The following is a 6,790-nucleotide window of genomic DNA, read 5'->3' as shown; positions in this document are numbered from 1 at the left end:
TTGTATTAAAATAGTAATGTTAATAATTCACTATGCAGTACTTTGGGCATTAGCCATTTATCGACTGTAAGTGGCAATAAGTGTGATTATTTCATTAGATGGAATTAAAAAATTTTGAGTTAGTTAAATTGATGAGTTTTACTTATTATTCTAACTCAATTTGAAATCTTTTTATATCGAGTCAAAGTAAAATAAGAAAAAAAATACATTAATATGATAAACTGAAATTTGTAATTTATCTGTTTAAGTCTTCAAAATGATTATTTTGGAATTTTAAAAACAAATTTAAAATTTTTATATTCTTTAGAATTTTTAATTTTTATAGCTTAAAAAATGAAAATTTGGAAATTTTATTTAAATATTTTTAAAATTTTGAATTTTTTATTTTTCTTTTATATTTTTTGTTGAGAAAGATCAAATTATTCATTTTCAAAATTGATAGGGACTAAAGGGATATTTATACTAATATATTATTCGAACTGTAAAATTCAACTTGATTCGAATTCAAAAAACCAAATTACTTATTTAAATTAATTTAAAAAAGCTTAATAACTCAAACAAATCAAAATTAAAAAAAATTAATTTTTTGAGAAGAACCGAGTTTTGCCCCCACTAAGCGGCAAGACATGCTTAGTATTTTTTTACTCCTAGTAGGTTTTAATTTCTTTGAGTAAAAGTTTCATCTAAAACAATAACATTACGTTTGATTTGCTATAATGAAATAAAATTATAATGTAATAGAGTTATAATCAGTAATTCACCTGTTTAGTTGAATAGAATGGAATAAGACTATAATAGTATTATTGTGTTTGGTTGAATAAAATGATGTCATAATAACATAAGAAAAAACTTAAATGACCAGAATACTCTTAACAGAATTTTTTTAAGTAGATTACTAATATTATTATTATTGTTGTTGTTGTTATTAAACTTTTAATAGGATTATTATTAAAAATACTTTAATAAAAAATAAAAAATAATTTAATCATATTTTAATAATAGTTTTAATATAATTATATTAAAATATTTTATTTTAAATTATATTTTGAAATTAAATATTTTATATTAAATTATATTAAATTATATTAAAATATTTCAAATATTTTATTTTTATGTTTTTTAAGTTCAAATTTTAAAGGATTAAACTAGAAAATTTTTTTACTAAAGAATGGCTATTTCAGAAAGACAAATAATAGGGAAATAATGATAATTTCATTAAATAAATATTCAACCAAATAAATAAATAATCTACCATTCAATGAATAAGGAAAAATAGTATTCTATTCCCCAAACAATGTAAGTTTTAGATATTTAGTCACTAATGTAGGAAATCTACCAAAATTGAATTACTTGCTCTTCTGCGTTATAATAATGTCTCATCTCTGTCTTTTTCTATACACACAATATTTACAATACAAAATAATTTTGTGATTATGTTTGTCTTTTATTATAAATACAATAAAGTTACGACACAAAGTACATTAATATTAATTTATAGTACTTTGAATAAAAAACCGACAAATCATGATAAATTATGAAGATAATATATCTTAAATTGAAACATGACATCTAATTTTTAAATTATACAATAATAATAATAGATTAATTTGTATATCTATGCGATTCTTGAATTTGAATATATATATATCTATTAAAATATATTATGTAAATATCAAATTAATTTGGGCTGTCATAGTCATAAAAAAAAAAAAGAAATGCTCTCGCCTTCTTCGATTTCTAAAGCAAGCAGTTTTGAGGATGGTGACTCTCTTCCTGAGGATTCCATCACAAAGGCGGCTCGATTCAAGGATTCAAATGTGATTATTGTATGAGGAAGGATTAGCACCCTCACTACGCCCAAAATTGGTATCAAATTGATTAGATACTGTCCTTATGTCTAAATAAAAAAATGTTTTTGAAATGTGGTTCTATTTTAATAACATTTGAGTAACCCGAGTTGGTTGCCAAAATCTTCTTGTTTCGACGTCCAAAAGTTTATAATTTGAAAATTACAAAGGATGCCCAACTATTTGGTCCAACGAAAAACCGAAACCCAGCACAGTAGGGTATGACCCTCGAATTTCCAAACATCGAACATCGCCTTTGTTTTAAAGGGTTTTCTTAAAACACGAGTGAAAACCTAAAGGAATATTCGATTGTTTTGAGCAAATGAGAAATCATAACCCAGCACGATAGGGCATGATTCCCGAATTGTCAAACACCGAGTATTGCCTTCGTTTTAAAGGATTTTTAGAAGACATGAGTGAAATTTTGAAGGGAAATTTGATTATTTTAAACAAACAAGAAGTCGCAACCCAGCACGTTAGGGCACGTTTCCGCGAATTGCCAATAATTGCACATCACCTTCGTTTAAGGGATTTTTAAAAGACATGGATAAAATTTTAAAGGGACCTTCGATTACTTTGAGCAAACGAGAAATTACAACCCAACACGTTAGGGCACGATTCCACAAATTACCAAATATCGAATATCGCCTTCGTTTTAAAGGATTCTTAATAGTTGTGAAACTAGTTTAAAACGCATTAATTTGATTTGAAATAAGACGAAATTAATCATAAAATTTGGATTTTATAAAACCACATTTCGAAAATCAAATGGAAAGCGATGAATGGGGTAATATGTGTATGCATAAAAATACGACAATGGAAAAATGAAGATAATACAATTTATTTAATCAACTACAAGAGCTTAAATGATTAAGCATAACTAGTTTGGAAATATAACTCAATTTCAACCATGCATGGAGAATAATTAACATGACAATATGAAACAATGAATAAATAATATGCAACGATAACATACATGACATAATAAAATGATTACTATTAGATACACAAACAAAATGCAAATCGAAGAAATAGTATGGTATAAAACTATTTTAAAGTAACGACGAATGAATGGGCACATAAAATGTAGGTTGACAAATTTGTATATAAAAAACTAGGGTTAGATATATAGTTTTTTTTGAAATAGACATTACAGAATGAAAGTTTGAATCAAATTGTATGTGAAATATTTTAAACACAAGTACATTTAAAAGTTGACAAACTACATGATGATTTAAACAATATATATAATACAAAAGAATAATAATGAAGATATATGACAAGACATAACACACAAAACAGATTTATAGAAAATATGTACATGTAAGTTTATTGTAAGAAAAAAAAACATGAGATTGATAATAAGATATATATAAATTTTTAAAAGTCTAAAAATTATACATATCTTTATATCAAGACGTTTAAAATAATAGACTACACAAACACCTAAGCAATATATAGATCTACTCAAAAATAATAATTTTATAATTACAAAGGTGGAGTTTCTAAAAATAATTTCACATATATATAGAGAGAGAATATTTAATAAATTATAAAGCAAAAAGTATTTTAAAATTAAAAAAAAAACTATTAAAGTAATACGTTTATAGATATGTATACATATAAATTTAAAAGAGAGTACATGCAAATTTGTATAGAAATGATAATGTGCATAGGGCTAAATTAATTTTATTATAAATTATATAATATACTTAAGAACATGCTTATATATATGCAAGAAAACTATAGGTATAAAAATATATAGATTTAGAAATATATATAAAATATGTGTACTAATATAAGTAAGTATAAAAATAATTTAAACTTTATGCAAAACGTATATACAAAACACATTAGAATAACAAAAATATATATACCAAAATACATGGATAAAGTCAAAAATCATTATATGCATGCAAATACGTTAACTTTATTATAATATATATGTATATCTATATAAAAGAGCGTTTTAAACAAACAAATTTAAAAGAAAATAAATAGATATATATATATGTATAATTACACATAGATGCACGTACATGGGATAATGTTAACTCATTATAAAGTGTATATATATGTATACATAATATATGACAATGTGTAAAAAAATTGTACAAAATACGTAAAATGTGACGATGATATTATATATATAAAAAATTACAATAAAAAAAAGCAATCATCAAGGCAGTTAAAAAATATAAATAAGTAACAAATAAAAAAAACTGGGAACTAAAAGGATTAAATTAGAATCAAACAAAAACAAAAGGGATAACTTGAAGACATAAATAATAATAAAGGGCAATACGCGATGCGCACAAATGTCGAAGGACCTAAACTGGAAATATTCCAGGCCCCTGAAACTCAGCACACAAGCGCAGACTTAAATGCAAATGCGCATAAATTGACGAACTAATTTCAAAGAAAAAGAACGCAAATATCGGCTAATTTGAACACAGCGCGAAAGGGGAGGGACCGACATTGTAAATAAACCCTCACAGCCAAAACGCGCGGGTCATCGGGGCACCAGGGAACGGATCGGGTCGGGCTATCTAAACAGTGTCGTTTCAAGGCTACACACCATGCCTTAAACGGCACCGTTTCACATCGCCGAATAAAAGAGGACAAAGCCCCTGAAAACCCTAGATATTTTAGTCAAAACAATGGCGAGAGGGGAACCCAAGGGTTCTGCGCCGTTCGGCCATCATTTTATCACTGTGACGATGGATGATGACCTTCGGTGACCCATTTTTGCTCGTCCATTTACTCTAGCGTGGTATTTGTCGATTTAGGCCCCAAAATCCCATCCTCAATTTCGATTTCAGCGAAAAGGATGAGGTCTCCGATGGCTCGTACGCGAAGGTAAGTCTCTTCCTCTTCACTTTATTTGCTTTCGAGTAAAAAAGGATACAAAACAAAGAACAATCGAAAAAAAAGGGAATGCCCTGCAAATCTAAACCGAAAAATCACCTTCGAATATAGGTAGCCTATTCTTTGTATTCAATATGTGTATCTTCGTTCGTAACCTTACAACTGATGAAATCCCTTGGCTTTATAGCTGAAGGGGTAAAATGGTAGAAAATAAACCAAAAATACAATATTTTCCGTTGTTTTTTGTCTGTTTTGCTGTGTGTTTGTATTTGCTGCTGTGTTTGTCCCTTTTGCAGGTACGAGACGTGCTGGCGTTCAGGTACGAGAGCTGACGTACAGGCGTGCGAGTGACTGCTAAAATGCTGGAGCGTACCGGGGCGGTGGAGGCCGAATGGTTGCGGCGCATCTACTGATAGGGCTAGGGTTTGGTGAAATTTGTTTAGCATTTGGGCCGTTTGGGCTCAATTCGAGTATTGGGTCAGTCTTTGGGCCGTGGGGTTTTAGTTATTGGGTCTAGGGTCATTTATTAAATTTAGGTTTTGGACTGTAAAAAGGACTTTTTAATTAATGGATTTTTTTATTTATTGTATTTTTTTGTATTTTGGTTTCTTCTTCGGGCCCGGGCAAATTGGCCTATTTACAGATTCAATAGTATCTTCCTGAAGATCATTGGCTAAGAACAAGCAGGCATCATTGCAGGGAGAAGCATTATCGATAACATCATCATCGCTCAGGAAGTGTTGCATTTAATGAGATCCAAGAAGAAAATTCAGTGGATGGCTATCAAAATTGATTTGGAGAAGGCTTATGATAGAGTTAGATAGGATTTCGTGGAAGCTTCTCTCAATGTAGCAGGTACCCCTTCTTACTTGGTTAAAGTAATTATGAATGCTATTTCGTCTTCCTCTATGCAGGTTTTATGGAATGGTGTTCCAACTTAAAAGTTTAGGTCGGTTAGGGGTATTCGGTAAGGATGTCCTTTGTCACTATCTCTCTTTGCTCTTGTATGGAATGGTTGGGTTATAGTTTTCATGCGGGTATTTCCTCAGGGGAGTGGAGTCCCATTCGATTATCTCGTACAGGGCTGAACCTCTCACATTTGTTTTTTATAGATTATTTGGTGATTTTCAGTCGAGCAGATTTGACTCATAGTGGAATCCTCAAGAATTTTCTGAGGAATTTTTGTGAGGTATCAGGGCCTAAGGTCAATGTCAGGAAAACTAATGTTTTCTTCTTCACGGGTGTTAACGAGTCCTTAAGGAGTGAGATCAATGGCATGCTTGGCTTTCAAGAAGTTAATAATTTGGGTCACTATCTCAGGGTTCCACTTTTTCATAAAAGGGTCACCAATGGTATTCTTAATTTTCTGATGGAAAGAATTCGAAGTCGGCTTTCTAGTTGGGATGCGAAACGGCTTTCTTTTGCTGGTAGGGTTACCTTAGCACATTTTGTGCTTCTGGCTATCCCGAGTTATCTTATGTAGTCAACTTTAGGCCCTAAAGGGGTTTGTGACTCCATCGAAGAATTAGTTAGACAGTTCATTTGGGGGGCTACGGAGGGAAAAAGGAAATTAGCTTTGGTAGGGTGGAATAACATTTGTCAGCCTAAGTTACATGGAGGTCTTTGTTTTCGACGTTTGGAGGATCAGAATAAAGCTTTCATGATGAAAATTGGGTATAGTCTTATTATTAAGACTGAAGCTTTAGGGTTCAAGTTTTTAGAGCTAAGTATGGTCTCCAAGAAGGAACGTTAGATTCCATTATGCGGAATAGGTGTTCTTATATGTGGAAACCAGTTGCTAAAGTTTGGCCTTTGTTACATAGTAATATGATCTGGTCTATCGGTAATGGGAGGACAATCCGTTATTGGGAGGATAACTGGGTTCTAAATGTTGGACCCCTCAATCAGTATGTACTAGACCAAGTCAACATTGCTCCTCAAAGTAAAGTTAATGAGATGGTAATCGATAATGGTGATTGGAATCTTGATCTCTTCAGATTGTGGTTGCCAGAAGAAGTGGTCAGTAAAATCATTAGCATTCCTCCTCCTTTATACTCAGCCGAGCCTGATATTAT

This window comes from Gossypium hirsutum, chromosome A13 (assembly GCF_007990345.1).
Source record: "Gossypium hirsutum isolate 1008001.06 chromosome A13, Gossypium_hirsutum_v2.1, whole genome shotgun sequence".
Taxonomy (NCBI): Eukaryota; Viridiplantae; Streptophyta; class Magnoliopsida; order Malvales; family Malvaceae; genus Gossypium; species Gossypium hirsutum.
Note: the sequence above shows the minus strand (reverse complement) of the source record.